The sequence below is a fragment of the Mustela nigripes genome, chromosome 5 (genome assembly GCF_022355385.1).
Source record: "Mustela nigripes isolate SB6536 chromosome 5, MUSNIG.SB6536, whole genome shotgun sequence".
NCBI lineage: Eukaryota > Metazoa > Chordata > Mammalia > Carnivora > Mustelidae > Mustela > Mustela nigripes.
The window spans coordinates 29,101,485-29,120,555 of NC_081561.1; the positions used below are offsets into that span (position 1 = coordinate 29,101,485).

General features: G+C 42.3%; 2 pseudogenes; both read left to right on the plus strand.

The window, feature by feature from the left end:
- Nucleotides 1-7,860, plus strand: part of LOC132018583 (butyrophilin subfamily 1 member A1-like) — a 21,922-nt pseudogene extending 14,062 nt beyond the window's left edge.
- A 315-nt stretch (nucleotides 7,861-8,175) lies between these two features.
- The window catches only part of LOC132018584 (CREB-regulated transcription coactivator 2-like), a 65,213-nt pseudogene continuing 54,317 nt past the window's right edge, over nucleotides 8,176-19,071 (plus strand).

Consider the following 19,071-nt stretch of genomic DNA (forward strand, 5'->3'; position numbering starts at 1 on the left):
CAGTGGAGAGCTCTAAGTGGAGAGAAGTTCCTGATGTTCTCTGAGACCCAAGCCCAAGATGCTGAAGGGCTGTTCACCATAGAGGCCACTCTTGTGGTGAGGGACAGTTCTTCATGGAATGTGACCTGCTCAGTCCTCAACCTCATCCTGGGCCAGGAGAAGGCAATGGCCTTTTTCATCCCAGGTCAGTATTACTTCCCACTCCTAGAAGGGTGGGATGGTCTGGTTGGGGGTTCCTATGTGTGCTGGCCTGGGCCATCCTGAGCAGTGCCCTGATGGGGTGTCTGGCTGGGCACAGAACCCTTCTTCCCTCGGAGTTCTCCCTGGAGGCTGGGTTTCATGGTGATCCTGACTGTGCTGATGCTCCTACTCTTTGGGGTTGTCTTCTACATCATGAGAGAACATACTACAAAGCTCTAGGAGATTCAGGAATGGGGGAAACTGCACAGAGACAAGGAGGAGGACCAGCAGATAAAGGAAGAGGCACTGAAGGCCAGAGGTAAGTCAGGGCAGGGTCAAGGCAGACAAGTGTGGAAGCTGGTGCAGAGGAGAAGCAGACAGTAGGCCCTTTGCCAGGAGCAGGGGGCTGAGGAGGACCAGAGAGGACAGGTGCGGCTGTGGAGGCTCGAGGGGTCTGGAGTTAGATCTTCATGGAGACATATAGATGCTCTTGTGGGTTTTCCAGGTACAGTCTTTGCTGCTCTTAGTGATGGGAATTTATGTGTATTTTTCACTTTTTTTTTTTTTTTCAGATGAACTCCAGGCAGATCTTGGTACATCGTGTATTTTTCCCAGAAGTTTCTGTGTCACATTGTAGGACACATTCTGGTTCTCAGTTCACCTGTTTTCCTGTGTTGCCTTTCAGACAGGAGGAAATCTATTTACCTGGCCGGTAAGTGACTGTCCGTATATCCTTGGGTCTCTTGTCCCCTAAGCCATAGTGTCCCCTCTCTGTTTCATGCAGAGACATGAGGACCCATCCCTGGTGTATAAGTGGAAACTGGCGGGAGGCAGAACTTGCTCCATGGGCTTTTCCCATCTGGGCTATTGTTTCACACATGGTGTTTTGAAACCTGGAATGATGGTGGTCACTGGAGTCTGTCATGCATCTTGGGTTATCTACCTATCTCCTTTGTAGCTTTTCAGGCTTCAATGCAACTAGTTCTCAGTTATCCTGAATACTCTGGAATATTTTAGAGAAACTATATAAAGAAATGGGTCATTAAATTTAGGAGTGTGATCTCTCCACATAATACCATCGTGGGAGAGTCTTTTCTCCACAGTTCCTGGAGGTACTGATCACAAAGTGTTGGGTAGAGGACTGGGCAGAGCTTTGGTAGGAATGTCGTGGGATAAGTTGTCAGTGGTCCAGTGATGAGTTTTCTGAGAATGTTTGGCCACTTTTACACTAGAGCTTACCTAACAACCCGGTCTGTATTTCATCTCTCCTTTTGTGTTATTTCCCATATCTCTCTTTTCTGGAAATCATTGGATGTAATAATAACTTCTTACATTCATGGAATAATGTATACTTTATTCCATAAAACATTTTCATACATTGTATGGTTTTTGACCTTTAAAGCAAATTGAAAGCAGATGGAATAAAAATTTTGTGTTTTTTTTTTTTTTCAAGTGAAAATTTCTTTATTTGCTCCATGGACTTTCAATTTTCAAGTGAAAATTTCTTTATGCAGTTGATATTGGGATTCATTTTAGAAAAATTGTGTGGATTAAATTTGTTAGTATTATTCACTTTCTTTTGGTAATCAAGAATGCTTGGACATAGTGTACTGTTCTTTGAAGGAATACTATTTTTAACTTTTTATTTATTATATAGATGGATGGTCCCATGTTAGGGGCATAGATACTTAAAACTGTTAGATCTTCTTATTCTTTTTTTTTTTTTTAAGATTTTATGCATTTATTTGACAGAGAGAAATCACAAGTAGACGGAGAGGCAGGCAGAGAGAGAGAGAGAGAGGGAAGCAGGCTCCCCGCTGAGCAGAGAGCCCGATGCGGGACTCGATCCCAGGACCCTGAGATCATGACCTGAGCCAAAGGCAGTGGCTTAACCCACTGAGCCACCCAGGCGCCCCAAAACTGTTAGATCTTCTTGTTGGACAGATTCTTTGCGTATGATATAGTCTCCTTCCTCATCTCTTTTTATAGTCTTTGGCTTAAAATCTAATTGATCTGATGTAAGGATTGCCACGCCAGCTTTCTTCTGATGTCCATTAGCATGGTAAATTGTTTTCCACCCCCTTACTTTAAATCTGGAGCTGTCTTTGGGTCTAAAATGAGTTTCTTGTAGGCAACATATAGATGGGTTTTGTTTTTTTATCCATTCTGATACCCTGTGTCTTTTGATTGGGGCATTTAGCCCATTAACATTCAGGGTAACTATTGAGAGATATGAATTTAGTGCCATTGTATTGCCTGTAAAGTGACTGTTACTGTATATTGTCTCTGCTCCTTTCTGATCTACTACTTTTAGGCTCTCTCTTTGCTTAGAGGACCCCTTTCAATATTTTCTGTAGAGCTGGTTTGGTGTTTGCAAATTCTTTCAGTTTTTGTTTGTCTTGGAAGATTTTTATCTTTCCTTCTATTTTCAATGATAGCCTAGCTGGATATAGTATTCTTGGCTGCATGTTTTTCTTGTTTAGTGCTCTGAATATATCATGCCAGTTCTGTCTGGCCTGCAAGGCCTCTGTGGATAAGTCTGCTGGCAATCTAATATTTTAATCATTGTATGTTACAGACTTCTTTTCCTGGGCTGCTTTCAGGATTTTCTCTTTGTCGCTAAGACTTGTTAATTTTACTATTAGATGACGGGGTGTGGACCTATTCTTGTTGATTTTGAGGGGGGTTCTCTGCACCTCCTGGATTTGATGCTTGTTCCCTTTGTCATATTAGGGAAATTCTCTCCAATAATTCTCTTCAATATCTTCTAATCCCCTCTCTCTTTCTTCTTCTTCTGGAATCCCAATTATTTTAATGTTGTTTCATCTTATGGTGTCACTTATCTCTCGAATTCTCCCCTTGCAGTCCAGTAGCTGTTTGTCTCTCTTTTGCTCAGCTTCTTTATTCTCTGTCATTTGGTCTTCTATATTACTAATTCTTTCTTCTGCCTCATTTATCCTAGCAGTAAGTGCCTCCATTTTTTACTTTATTTCTTGTATTTTTTTTTAGTTTATTTATTTTCAGCATAACAGTATTCATTGTTTTTGCACCACACCCAGTGCTCCATGCAATCTGTGCCCTCTCTAATACCCACCACCTGGTTCCCCCAACCTCCTACCCCCTGCCCCTTCAAAACCCTCATATTGTTTTACAGAGTCCATAGTCTCTCATGATTCACCTCCCCTTCCAATTTCCTTCAGCTCTCTTCTCTTCTGCATCTCCCCATGGCCTCCATGTTATTTGTTATGCTCCACAAATAAGTGAAACCATATGATAATTGACTCTTTCTTCTTGACTTATTTCACTCAGCATAATCTCTTCCAGTCCCGTCCATGTTGCTACAAAAGTTGTGTATTCATCCTTTCTGATAGCAGCATAATACTCCATAGTGTGTATGGACCACATCTTTCTTATCCATTCATCCCTTGAAGGGCATCTTGGTCTTTCCACAGTTTGGTGACCGTGGCCATTGCTGCTATAAACACTGGGGTACAGATAGCCCTTCTTTTCATTCCATCTGTATCTTTGCGGTAAATACCCAGTATTGCAATGGCAGGGTCATAGGGAAGTTCTATTTTTAATTTCTTGAGGAATCCCCACACTGTTCTCCAAAGTGGCTGCACCAACTTGCATTCCCACCAATGGTGTAAGACGGTTCCCCTTTCTCCACATCCCCTCCAACACATTTTGTGTCCTGTCTTGCTAATTTTGGCCATTCTAACTGGTGTAAGGTGCTATCTCAATATGGTTTTAATTTGAATCTCCCTAATGGCTAGTGATGATGAACATGAGCGGGACCAATTCAAGAGCCCCCATTTTTGACTGCAACTTATTAATAGCTTTTTTGATTTCAATTTGGTTAGATTTAGTTCTTTTATTTCTCCGGATAGGTATTTTATATCTCCAGAGAGGGTTTCTCTATTATCTTCCATGCCTTTTTTGAGCTCAGCTAGAACCTTGAGAATCGTCATTCTGAACTCTAGATCTGACGTATTACTAATGTCTGTACTGATTAGTCCCTAGCCTTTGGTACTGTCTCCTTGTCTCCTGTTCTTTTTTTTTTTTTTTTGTGGTATTTCCACCTTGTCATTTTTTCCAGATAAGAGTATATGAAGGAGCAAATAAAATACTAGAAGTCTGGCAAAGACCCAAGGAAAATGCACTTTAAGCAAATCAGAAGAGACTCTAAATCATGGGTGGGGGAGTGGGAGAAAGGGGATAAAAAGAAGTTCAGAAAAAAAAATTGAAAAAAAGAAAACAAATAAAGAAAAAATACAAAAAAGAAAAAAAGATATATATATTAGACTGGGGACTAGAACAGGGTCACCCACTTAATTTTGGGAGTATTTTGGTCTCTTAGAAGAAACTACCTCCCAAAATTTTAAAGAATGAAAAACGTATATAAGGGTAAACATAGTGAAGGGATGGAATATGCCTATAAAGATGAAAAATAATTTTTTTTTAAATTTCTAAAAAAGGAGTTGATAAAGCAAGTTGTTTGGGAGAATAAAGAAAAAGAAAGTGGAGAGAATTTGCTCAGGCTGGGGACTAGAACAAGCCCAGAGCTAGATTTAGGGTATATTTTGATCTACTAGAAGAAGTTGTACCACAAATTTCTTAGAAGAAAAAACCCTAGGTGTATACAAAAAATAAAGTTAAATACAATGAAGGATAAAATATGAGTATAATAATGAATGTTCAAAAAAGATTATTTTCATTATTTTTTATGAAAGGTATTGTTAAGATAAACTATTTAAAAAACATTAAAAAAGAAAAGGGTAAAAGTTAAAAAAAATAGTAGAAAAAAAATTAACTGCAAGCCTAAAGAATCATGGGTAGAAAGCCGTGAGTTCCGTGCTTTGCTTTCTCTTCCTCTGGAATTCTGTTGTTCTCCTTGGAAAGTGAACTTTGTCTTGGCTGGATTTCTTGTTTATATTCTGGGTGAGGGGCCTGTTGTAGTGATTCTCAAGTGTCTTTGCCCCAGGCAGAATTGCACCGCCCTTACCAAGGGCCAGGCTAAGTAAACCACTAGAGTTTGCTTTCAGGAGCTTTTGTTCCCTGAGCACTTTCTGTAGAGTTCTGGAGGACGGGAATCAAAATGGCGGCCTTGCAGTCTCTGGCCAGAGGAACCGAGGGCCCCACTCCTCAGTGTGCCCTCAGAGAAAAGCCCTCAATCACTCCCGTCTCCCTGGCCTCTGGCTGCACTCCGAGCTCACCCAGCCTGCGACTGGTTCAAGGTAACCCCGACCTGAGAGCTCACTCCTCAGCTCTGTCTCTGTAGCAGTCTTCCCTGCTCTAATACCTGCGAGCTCTGTGACACTCAGACACTCCTGATCCTTCTGTGACCTTGTGGGACCTGGGGCCACGCTGACCCCACAAGGGCTTCACCCCAGTTTAGCCTCTGGAGTGATGTCCTCTGTGGAGCAGACTTTTTAAAGTCCTAATTTAGTGCTCTGTTGTTCCACCCCTTGCTGGGAGCCGGCCCCTCCCACTGTGGTCTATCTTCCCATAGCTTTGGATTCACTTCTCCGCCTGTCCTACCTTTCAGACAGTGGTCAATTTTCTCTTTCTAGAATTGCTGTTCTTCTTCTCTTCAATCTCCCATTGGATTTGTAGGTGTTCAGAATGGTTTGATAAGCTATCTAGCTGATCTCCAGCTACCTGATATAGTCTCAGCCTGCTATTTCTCTGCCATCTTGACTCCTCTCAAAAGTTCTTTTGATTTTTAATTTAACTGTCATTTTAATGGTTTTGCTATTCAACTACATTTTCTTTTCTTTTTTTTTTTTAATTTCTTTCAGTGTTCCAACATTCATTGTTTATGCACCACACCCAGTTCCATGCAATATGTGCCCTCCATAATACCCACCACAGGCTCACCCAACCTCCCACCCTCTCTCCTCCAAAACCCTCAGTTTGTTTCTCAGTGTTTTTATTTTTAATGTTGTGGTTTTTAAGACTCAGGACAATAACTTGGCAAAGGTCATACAGCAGCAACAGGCAGGCATGGAACTCAGCCTGCAATCTGGCTCTCTGACCTGCGGTCCAGGGAATTTCCCAAAACATCCTATTGTTTGCCTGTGTCAGGAGGGTATCTCCTCTCTAGCCTCTTTCCTTACTCTGTTGGTAGTGTCACCTGTAGCATAGAAAGGAGGCAAGTGCCAGTAGATCAATACTATGCAGACTTGTTCTGGCTCATGTCTCAGCAGCGTGTCTTCCCTTTCAGCCCTGAAGGTGGCAAAACTGTATGCAGGTAAGTGACTCAGTTTCCTGTGGGTTTACCTCCCCAGCCTCCACTATGCCACCTTCTCTGTCATTGGACTGCACACCAGGATGGGGTTTAGGTCCCTGATCTTCTTGTTATGTTAGTAGTGTCGTTCTAATTTTGTTCTGGAGTGTCTATCCTATTGGAGGTAACAGCTTTACTATGCTGACTTTTTAGGGTCTTATGACAGATATACATTTGCTGTGATTAGTTAGCTTCCTTTCTTCTTCCCAAAGGGAAGTATGAAGTTTGGAGGAGTTTATACTTTGCATCACTGAGAGACAGGGTCCCTGTATTCTTCTCTTGCTCATTTCAGGACCTCACTTTATAGAGGGTAGCTTGATATGGTCCTTAGGCTAATTGGGTTTGAGGTTCCATCTAGGTTTTTGGAGAAATTGTTATTCCACTCCTGCCCCATTCGCATCTCCAGTTCCTTAATCTTACTCACATCTGTAAAGTCCTCTCTGCCAAAACATATTCACATTTTCTGGGGCATAGGACACGGCCATACTTGGGGGCTGATCATGTGTGGTGTATCCTTGCTTTTGATCTCTCTAGGTGATTATAAAGAGAAGAGGATGACTAGACCCAATGTTTTTGGGTTTCCCCTTACACACAGGGATGTTTTTCCTTGCAATACTCCATGATAAAGGGAAGCAAATTCATTACTTTCTTGCTTTGAACTTCTCTCTCCCCTTCCTTGAATCTTCTCCATTATCTCTTGATGGGGCAAGATTTCTCTGGTGCCATGTCCTGAGCTCTCCTCACCCATAGCTGAGAGTCATTCTCCCAGTGCAGCTCCACCAAGTTGTATTGCTCTACCATGATTTTGAATCAGTTTGCAAGTTCAGTTCTGCCAGTTCGTTATAAGTAAATGGAGGCCTCAGAAATTTTGATCTCCTCAGTTCTTTCTCAAGAAAACTTAGTTTTCAGGATGGATGTGTGGCTAGGGATTGAGAAAGAATATTTTGATAATGAAGTCTGTGCAAAAAGTCTACTTTTTAGGACAGCATCCAGTCTCTCAATGGTGTTAAGCTTTATGGCTTGGGATTCATGGGAATACTGTAGCATGATGGCTGTGGGTGTATGAGAGAGCGTGTTAGCAGGTTTGTATGTGAGAGAGGAGAGAGAGAGAGAGAGAGAGAGAGACTGTGAGTGAAAAATAAATTCATCATGTGAATGCTTCCAAAACATTTTTTCCTATAACTCTTGGTTCAGTGTATTTCAGAGATAGGTACCAACACTGGTATGTACAGTCTCCTCAAGTCTCTGATTTGTTGTTCACATTTGTGCAATGTGGTTTTCTTGTAGATTGGCAGAAGGAGAAGTTCCAGGCCTGTGAGTTATTTCTGTTCTTTGGGTGCTCCTACTGCTATCCCATGGCTGCTGGCATCTCCTTCAGCTTGCTGTGGTGATACAGATGCTGGCATCATCAATGGTGGTGGGGTGGGTTGGGGCATTGAAAGTCATGTAGCTGGGATTACTGGGTGTGACTGATATTGTATATAAGTGGGTATTCATTAGTGTTGGAGTCCAGTCTGGCACTCAAGTACCCTGTGACATGTCTACCACCCAGATCAGTCTCATGCTTATGTCTTCTGATTGGAAGGCTGTGTTCTTGAGTCAGAAGCCTCTCTTCTCAGGAGCTTTGGTCCTCCCTGCATGTAGCTGGGTGTCTGGGGGTGGGGTGGTGGTTGTGTGCCTTGTTATGTGGTAGGGTAAGTCTTTGAATGATTGGCAACTGTCTCTGCAGTGTCAGTCTGGATCCAGAGTCTGCCCATGAATGTCTTGCTGTCTCTGATGACAAGACTAGTGTGACCTTCAAGGACTCATCCAAGGAGACAGCAAATGGAAATGGAGTCTATAGCATCTTGGGTCATGAAGGCATCATATCAGGGTGCTCCTACTGGGAGTTGGAGATCAGGAATGCAGAAAGAAGTGAGTGGGCCCTGGGGGTCTGTAGGAGAGATGTGGAGAGAAAAGGCTGGCACCAGGAAGGGCCAGAAAAGGAGTTCTGGGTTGTGGGGATGTATGAAAAACATTCTGTTCCCTCCCTGCTAATGGAGAACACATTGTGCCAATTCCCCAGAGGGTAGGGGATTTCCTGGACCTGAAGGAAGGGGATGTCTCATTCTACAACATGACTGATGGTTCCCACATTTTCTCCTTCTCTCTTGCTTCCCCCTCTGGGACTCTTTTTTCATACTTCAGATTGAGGTCAGGAGAGGTGTCCCTGACCATCTGCTCTGGGGTGGGTGGGCCTGTGCAGACCCCTGTACCCATTAACAACCCTCCTTGTTCTTCAGAGGAGCCTGGGAGCCTCCCAGGGCAGGGGTTCAGTTCAGGCTGTGGTGTTGATGGTGATTTCCCAGGGGCTGAATCTCCATTACTCCCCTGTGGTCCTGAAGCTATGTCCCCATAATGCTCCAACACTGTCCCAGATTCCTCATGGTGGCTCCTCCTGGAGCTGCGGATTCCCAGGGGTACTAGTCTCTGAAGTTAGTCCTGAATGATTGGGTGTCTTGACCTTCTTTTCTGGGTATAGACTGCTGGGGTGAGGTTATGAGAATAGTTGGTTTATGCCTTAGGCTCAGGTAGTAGAAGATAAATGTTGACTTTTTCAGCTGTAATGGGGTTGGCTGAATTTTGCTATTGGAAGTCATGTTTCTTTTGATCATGAACATTATTTCATGGAGTCTTTGTATTGTTTTGATATGAAATGAGATGAGATATGAATTATTCTGAAGAATTAAATGGTGTTTATTTTATATAGTTTGAGTTGTGCAGATGAAACCAGAGGCTACAGGTAGGTTACCTGCTCTATTTAGGAAATGTGCACTCTGACTAAAAGACATTGTCCATCTGAACATTTCTGAAGAAATGTATGGCTAATGGACTTGAAGAAGAGTGGAGTATAATATTCTATTATATGTGCTTCCTATTCTGGAATGGATGAGACATACTTATCTTAACGAACCTTAGTAAATATTTGTTTTTTTCTGAAATACTAGTGCTGTATTAATTCAAGGAATGGAAAATGAGAGTTTGTTTTTCCTTGTGAGTCAACAGCAGTTGGAAAGAACAGAACTGCTACCAGAATAAAGAGTTAAATGAAGATGAATGTTTTCAGATCCTGGGTGAATTGCAGAAAGCTTTGTCCATGAGCACAGTTCCAGGATCTATGTAGGGCTTCTCAGTACTTCTAGTCCAACTGAAAAGGTGGATGGAACCCACAGGAAACAGAAGGAAACCAGACTGTTGAGGACTCAGACCTTAATGAGTAAAGGTTTGTTGGCTCCTGAAGTAGAGAACACTGACCTGTTTTGGTTCTGGGAGAGATGAGGAAGACACAAAATTGGAAGTAGAAGAAGGCGGTCACAGATCTCAGTTCCTGTCTGTGACCAAAAACAGGAAAAGGATGGCGTCCCTTTGGATATTTTTCTATCTTGGCATGTAGATGTGTCCTTTGTATTAATTATCTATTTTCCTTCTCCCTTCTTACCAGTGTGATTTTAAGCAAGTTGTCCCTGGTAATATTTCAAATATAATGTCTGGGTAACAGAGGAGTCAAATGAGTGTGGCTGGACTTAAGGAATCAATATAACTGATACAATGCCTGAGACTGCCTGTTTGTTTCATTTTGGGGAAAGACTGAGAACTTTTTCACTTTTAAGTGTAGCCCTGTAAATGGGTAAATGTGGCATTGTTGTGTTGTTATATGGAAGTTCCAATGTGAGTAAATGGTGTATGTGGAAGCTGAGGAACTAATAGTGTGAAATCTGCCCCTTATTGTCTTTTGATTCAGATCTACCATGTATGTGCCCTACTTGTTGATATTGGAGGTCATAAACGTTTCATTTTTGCCATGTGGCACATTTGGCACCGCCTTTGTCAGTTAGTGCACTGTTGGGTTTGGCCAGCAAACTCTGAGATGGTGAACGAAAACATTACTCTAGACCTCTTCATAGGAGAAAGGAGTGGCCTGGGGATCAGACACTTTAGTGGCAAAAGACCTCGAGCCAAGCTTTATCTCCAGTTTCATTGGGGGTCATATCAATACACCAAGCACAAGCACAAAGCAAGGAGGAAAGTATAGTCTTAATGGTCAGGACAATAATATATGGGGCAGTGTGTGAGAAGGGCAAGGAGGCTAGGAGTTTATGAAGTACATGAGCACCACATGTGCCTGTTTCTTCTTGAAATTTATACATATACTCCCTAGATGAGAACCTTGAGCTGCACTAAGAATGTGGCTGCTTTCAGCTGAGAAATTTCAATGGAGGCATAATGTTCTGGGCAATCCTCCTTTGTTTTTCAATTAGTCTTAACCAGGGAGGTGTATACAAGTCAGATTTTGTCTATGTAGACACTGAATTCCTACAGGGCACCAGAGGGAACACAGCAAGACGTAGCAGGAGTAAAACCTTTTTTTTTTTTTTTTCTTTAAAGATTTTATTTATGTATTTGTCAGAGAGAGATTGAGTGAGCACAAGCAGGGAGAGTGGCAGGCAGAGAGAAGCGGACTCCCTGCTGAGCAGAGAACTCATTGCAGGACTCCATCCCAGGACTCTGGGATCATGACCTGAGCTGAAGAAAGACATTTAACTGAGTGAGCCACCAATGTGTTCCACTTTTGGTGTTGTTTACCCCTTAATGTTACGATGCTACTGACAATGACCTGGAGAAGACTTAGCTTCCCTTGCCTTTGGGTGAATGAATATACCATTGTAGCAGGTTGTGTTCTAGAGAATCTTGCCAGTTCTCTAGTGAGAGTTTTCCTGCCCAACAGGCTTCATCTGCAGCTTATTGATGAATTTCTTTCCCTGGACAAGGTGGGACAGCCTTGTCCAATAAACAGGGACAAGGACCCTTGGACAAGGCTGTCCCACCTTGTCCAATAAACAGAATGTCAGTCTTTTTCTTTCAAAGGTATTCCGTCTTTTGGATGCTCTACCTCAGCCCTAGATGTAATGTCTGCTTCCTATACCTTCTACTTCTGGTTTCCATAGAGCTTTGTTTTATTTCTTTCAAAATTAAATACCTCTTTCTTAATAATTCTTTATATCAGATTTTCCCTGTTAACCTGAGTGATGTGGTTTCTGCCTCCTGACTGGACACTGAGTGATACAAACATCTAAACTAATCTCTGTCTTGGAGGAGGACATTGTACTGCTCACAGTACATGGGAAAGGGTAGTGGAGGAATTTTTATATTTATCAAAATGTTTACCCCAACAATAAAGTCATAAATATACTCTTTGGGATCTTTGTATATATTTTAAATACTCTATGTGTTAATATATTATCTGACTTCATCTCCTCCTACAGTATACTTTGTGCCTTATGACACTGGATTACTTTTAGATGGGTTATGGGTATATTTCCTTTGAAATGGAGAGTAAAGGAAGATATGGATGTGATATGAATTATCCACATAAAAAAGAGAAATCTTTTGAAACTAGTGGACCAGCTGCCCATGTAATTCCAGAAAGAATGGTTAAAACCATCATTCCTGGGAGAAGTGAGGTTAGCATCTTCGCAGAAGGAGTCCTTCCATTTGTCTCCACCTTTCCGTTTACAACTAGTAGGATTCCAAAACCCAACAAAGGTTCCTCTGCACAGCACACCAGATGCCAAAGAGATCCATCCACGTTTACATCTGAAGCAGTGTGGATTGTGCGTCATGGAGACCAGAGCCCAGGCAGCATGGTAGGGCCTGTTACCCTGGCTTTTACAGTAGTGGTAACACTCACTTGTGACTCCTGAGGCCAAGAAGGTGGGGGTGAAAAGGGGTGAATGAAAGGCTACTTGGCCCTGTGGGCTATGGCAGGGTCCTCTGAGGTAGGACATCTGTGACCAGGAGGGAACAGTGCGGGGAAGGAAAAAGCAAGGCAGGGAGGCAGAGAAGAAGAAACGCTTTGTGTACTGTCTGCCCTGAGAGTTCAGCAAGAGAACTCTGAGCTTCGTGGGCCTCCCAAACTTGAAGGTCCTCCTCCTGGAGTGTGGGGCATGCCCCAAACCCAAGGGACTTAGTACATACTGGTCCCTCCAGAGTTGCCAGCCCCCTCTTTTTTTTATTTTTATTTTTTTGTTTTGAGCATGGTCTATACAGCCTGTAGGGTTACTCTGGAAAGATAAACCAAAAACTTGTGCTCTTCTGCCACCTGCTGTAATACTAAGGAAGGGCCTCTAACCTCCCACCCATGAACTGGTAGAATCAAAGTTAATAAATTTCTACCTACATACAAAATGTGTCAGCTACTTCAAACTACTTGGCAGAGGAAAATCTCCTTAAAGAGCATGACAAATCATGGTAATATGGTTTTGCTAAAAGAAAATGACAGTTCTCCAGCCACCAAGCCTACATTTACAGAAGATTGTGATCTCCAAATTAAGTTATTCAAAATAACTGTCAGAACAGAATTCAACAGGATACAAGAGAATCAGGCAATTCAATGAACTCAGTAATAAAATGAATGGCTAGAAGGAATACTTTACCCAAGAGACTGAATTTTTAAAATAGCACCAAACAAAAAATTCTGGAGCCGAACTCAGTAAATGAGATGAATGCATTAGAAAGATTGGAAATAGAGCAGATGATGTGGAAGGGAGAATCCATGATTTGCAAGGTAGAATCTAGAAATGATTCAGATGGAAGTGAAGAGAACTAAGGTTTTTTTTTTTTTTTTTTTAAAGTGAAGAAACCCTGGGGTGCCTGGTTGCTTCAGTTAGTGGAGCATCGGACTCTTGATCTTTGGGTTGTGACCTGGAGCCCTACGTTGCATGTAGAGATTACTTAAAAGGAAAACAAGCTTAGAAAATGAAGAAATATTGCAAGAACTACCAGTCTCTATTAGGAAAGCCAGTTAAGAATAGTGGGTATACCAAAAGGAGAAGAGGGGCAGAGTTGTTACGACAAAAGTATTGACTGAGAACTTCCCGATCCTGGAGAAAGAAGTGGACATAGAAGTCTGTGAAGTTAGTAGATAACCTTATTATCTCAATACAAAAATATCATCTCCAAGACACTTTCCGATGACTGTCTAATGTCAATAATAAGGAAGGAACTTGAAAAGACAGAAGAAAATAACCTAAAAAGGAACCCCCATAAGAGAGAACATCAGCAGATTTCTCAGCAGAAACTCTGTGGGCCGGGAGAGTGGAATAACATATTCATAGCATTGACAAATAAATATTGCCAGACAAGAAATCTGTATCCAGGATTTACCTTCCAGACATGAAGGAGAAATAAAGACTTTCCCAGAAAAACAAAACGTGAGGGAATTCCCCACCACTAGTCCTGCCTCCAAGACATATCGAGCAGAACTTTAATACTGTAATGAAAAGAAGAAGGTACAGAGACTCTGAGTAAGCTGGCAGACAGAGTCAGAAACTGTAACCTTATTCTAGAATAGGGCATTAAACACTTAATGATAACAGCAATGGCTAAAGTTATTAAAAATAACTAAAGCTAAGAAAAAAAAGCTAAAGTAAAATGAACAAGAGGAAACTGAGTAGACCTAAAAATATGTGGGAAAGAGATGACAAAATTTCAAACAACTGAGTCGAGACACCTGGTTCTTGGACTATTCTTGAAAGCTTATGCAGAACTATATTGTATTAGTTGCATTATTGCCTTAGCTGCAAGTCATGTTTTATTCCCTACTAAGGACGTTTTTGCATCTCTTAATCTCATAATCTCATGCATGATCAATCATTTACTTTTCTTTTTACCCACTGATTATAGGAACCTAAGGGGAGTGGAAAGAAACATTTGTCTCAAAATTATCTGACATACCTCATCATTCCAGGTCCTGAATGGGGTGCCTTATTTTCCAGAAGAATATAGAGCTCCAGATTCTTTCAAGGTCCACCCTCTCAAGGTTTCCAGAAACACCTCATCCTCCTCTCATACATTCACCTCCTTCCCCAAACAAGTAGTGGCTGTCCCTTCTCCTCCAGAGGGCAATGCAGCTTTGGGAATGATAGCCAGCCTTCTCACTGGGCTTTCCTTGTGTTAATGAAGATTTCTTTGCCTCAAAACCCAAGTCTCAGACATTAGCTTACTGGGCATTGGGTGCTCAGCTTGTCTGAGTTTGTAACACAATATATAGGTTAAAGAGGAAATCAAAAAAGAAATAAAATAATGGCCTCAAACCATTGTTGAAAATGAAAATACAATATATCGAATTTTGTGGGTTGCAGTAAAAGCAGTTCAGAGAGGAAGTTGAGAGCAACAGAAAATGAGAACTATCTCAAATAAACAATCTACCTTTACCCTTCAATGACTAGAAAAAGAGGACCAAATTAAGCCCAAACTTAACAAAAGGAAAGAAATAATAAAAATCAGAGCAGAAGTAAATGAAATAGAGACTAGAAAAATGATAGAAGGATCAATGAAACTAAAAGCTGGTTCTATGGGGCGCCTGGGTGGCTCAGTGGGTTAAAGCCTTGGCCTTTGGCTCAGGTCATGATCCCAGGGTCCTGCGATTGAGCCCCACATCGGGCTCTCTGCTCAGCAGGGAGCCTGCTTCCTCCTCTATGCCTGCTTCTCTGCCTACTTGTTATCTCTGTCTGTCAAATAAATAAATAAAATCTTTAAAAAAAAAAAGCTGGTTCTAGAAGATGATGAACACAAACGGGCAAAAGTTAGCTAGTCTAAGAAAAAAAAAGGAGACATGGGACTCTATGGTGACTAATATAACATAATATAATAAAAAAAGAAGAAATAAAAGAGGGTTTTTACAATGGATAGGACAGGAATATGTAGAATCATGAGAGACTATGAATAATTGCATACCAACAAATTATATATTTAAAGGAAATGGGTCCATTTCTAGAAGCACACAACTGACCAATACTGACTTAAGAAGATGTAGACAACCTGAACAGACCAGTATAGTTATCTGAGAGGCACAGGTGGAGGCTGAAGGACAGGAAGACAGGCGTGTAGGGGAGGCACAGACACCAGAGAGCCTGGGGTTGAGGGTCACATGGGGCCTACAGGCCCCCAAATTGCACATGGCATACAAAGGAGCTCTCCTTATGGCCATTCTCTACCCACTGATAACCAGATTGGCTCTGACCTGGCTGAGTTCCAAGAGCCCCCTCAACTTGCCTCTGTATTCATTGTGGAGAACTGGGCTGCAGGAGCTTTGGAACAGTTACAGTGAGATTCCAGAAAAATGGTATCCCCACTCCACCACTATCTCTGACAGAAAGACAGCTCTCCCTGTGGTCCTGCCTATTTGTTTCGTCCCCCAGAGCCCAGCTGGTGGAGGATGTGCCCTGGGACAATGTCCCTGCAGAGAAGGGGCAGGTCTTTCTACTACCATCTGACTGAATAGGACAAGTACTAACTCTGCCTTCACATCAGTGTGAGGAACCCCAGCCCTCAGGACACTTATCCAGGCCCCACCCCTTCTAGCATCCTGAATGGCAAAGTGCACTCCAAAGTCCCTGTTATAGAAGCAAACTTGTTAGCGGACAAAGATTTGCCATGGTATGCTTGGAAGCTGTCTTTATGTTCTTCCTGAGTCCTGTGAACTCCCTGCAATGACCACCTTTTTGATGTTAATCAGAGCACCATGTGCTCCCTGATCAGCCTGCCAATGTGCCTGTCCTTCCACCAGCCTTGAACACAGGAAGCTCCCTACTTGATCTCACCAACCTGCACTTTCCCCTGGCACTTCCCATTTCCCAGGGCCCTGAAGAGACAGCCTACCCCAGCCTGAGTGAGGGCATCAGTACCTCCAAATAAAGACACAGCATGATCTACCTCAGGATCAGTGGGAGCCAGTGCCTGGACCAAGGTTGGACTTTACTCTCTGCTCAGCTACCCATCCTGTGGTCTTCCCTGAGCAATCCAAAACCCTAGGCTTCCTGAAGCAGTCCCCACCCCCACATTCAAGGCTCTGATAGCCAACCCTCACAGTTAGCTTTCTCCCTGGGCCACCCCTCACTCAGCGCTCTGGCTCTCTCATCCTCCAATCCTTCCACCTCTGCTTCCTCTCCTGTGCTGGGTAACCTGCTTATCCACCTGCTTCCCCTGGAATCCCTTCCTGCCACCACCATGCGCCCCTCAGCCTCCTGAGTTTGTCCAAGGGCCCAGCTGACACCCAAGAGCAGCTGCCCAAATAGTTTGTGACAACAATGTCATTGCCTTGTCCTGCATCACTCCGGGTGTCCCCCTGGATACCAGCAAACTGTCCACTGACCAGAGGCTGCCTCCATACCCATACAGCCCCCCAATTTGGTTCTGCCCACTCAGCCACCTACCCCAAAGCCTCTACAGCATCCAGCAATGTCCTCTCAGGCCTGCTCAAAACAACCTTCAGGTGGGCAGCCCCTGGGAAGCCCACCACACTGTGGGACACTATACCTACCCAGCTCAATGGGCATGAGCAAGCATTTTACCATCAGCCAGTGAGGGACTTAAGCCTGGGAAACCTGTTTCCTCACAGCATGCTCTTTGATGACTGCTGCTCTGACTTGTTTGTCCCCTGGCATGCACACACTTTGTCACAGCAGCAGGAATGGTTTAGTATGGAAGCCCATCAACCAGCCTGATGTTGGACCCCCCAGCTTTTCTGAGGGGCCTTTATTTTTAGGGGACAAGGGGCCAATTAGTGACCTATAGGACCCCCATGCCCTCAACCACCAGAACTTGATTCTCTGTTCCTGCCATGGCTCAGGGCCCAACATCATCCTCCCAGGAGAATCCTCCCCAGGTTATTGTAAGGAGATTGTGGCAGCCCTGGCTGGAGTGACTGCAGACACTGGCAAAGATGTGGAGAAAGGGGAACCCTCCTACACTGTTGTTGGGAATGCAAGCTGGTGCAACCACTCTGGAAAACAGCATGGAGATTCCTTAAAATGTTGAAAATAGGGCTACCTTATGACCCAGCAATTGCACTAATGGATATTTACCCTAAAGATACAAACATAGTGATCCAAAGGGGCATGTGCACCCGAATGTTTATAGCAGTAACGTCCCCAATAGCCAAACTATGGAAAGAACCTAGCTGGCCATCAACAGATGATGGATAAAGAATTATCCATTCTTTATTCTATGTGTGGTATATATACACAATGGAATACTATGCAGCCATCAAAAGAAATGAAATCTTGCCATTTTCGACAACGTGGATGGAACTAGAGGGTATCATGCTTAGCGAAATAAGTTAATCAGAGAAAGACAGCTATCATATGATCTACCTGATATGAGGAAGTGGAGATGCAACGTGGAGGGTTTGGGGAGTAGGAAAAGAATAAATGAAACAAGATGGGATCAGGAGGGAGACAAACCATAAGAGACTCTTACTGTCACAAAACAAATTGAGGGTGACCGGGGGAGGGGGATAGGGAGAGGGTGGTGTGGTTATGGACATTGGGGATGGTTTATGCTATGGTGAGTGCTGTGAAGTGTGTAAACCTGGTGATTCACAGACCTGTGCCCCTGGGGCTAATAATATATTTTATGTTTATAAAAAAAAATTAAAAAATTAAAAACAAAACAAAACAAAAAAATCCTAAAAACTCCCAAAAGAAAACCTTGTGGTCAAATGGCTTCACTAGTGAATTCTATGAACATGCAGTGGAAAATTAATACCAATACTCCTCAAAGTCTTCCATAATGTTAAGAAAGAGACAACAATTTCAAATTCATTCTACAAAGGCAGTATTACTTGGATAGCAAACCAAATAAGGATAACACCAGATCAAAAAAGCAATAAACCAGTATCCTTGATGAATACAGATGGAAAAATTCTCAGTAAAATGTTATCAAACTGAGTTCACACATTAAACAAATTAGGCACCATGGCTAAATGAGATTTATTTGTGGGATGCAAGGGTAGTTAAACCTACAAAGATCAATAAATGTAATTCAGTACACCAAGAAAACGAAAGATAAAAATCACATGATCATCTCAAAAGTTGCCCAAAGAAATTAGACTAAATATACCATCTTTTATGATAAAAACTCTTAGCAGATTGGCTATAGAAGGAACATACCTCTACATAATAAAGGCCACCTACAGGAATACCACAGCAAATATTCTACTCAATGAAGAAAAATTGAAAGCATTTTCTCTAAGAACAGGAACATAACAAAGAAGGATACTCCCCCACCTCTATTCAATATAGTAGCGGAAGTCCTAGCTAGCAATTAGGCAAGAGAAAGAAATAAAAGCCTTCCACATCAGGAAAGAAGAAGTGAAAATGTCACTCTTTGCAAATATCATCTTACATACAGAAAAATCTTAAGAGTCAATAAAAAACCTGTTGAAAGTAATCAATGATTCAATAAAGTGACATAATACAAATTGACTTACAAAAATTAGTGGCATCCTTGTATGCTAACGGTGAAGCATCAGAAAATGAAAACAGCATCAAAAGCAACAAAATAGGAACAGAAGAAACCAGGGAAGTGAAGAACTGGTACAATGAAAACTACAAGACTTTTCTGAAAGAAGTTGAAGACACAAACAAATGGAAACACAGTCCATGTTTATGATTCAAAGAATTAATACTGTTGAAATGACCATATTACACAAAGCCATTACAGAGTCAATGTGATCTCAATCAAAATACCAAAGGAGTTTCTTATAGAAATAGAAGAAATCA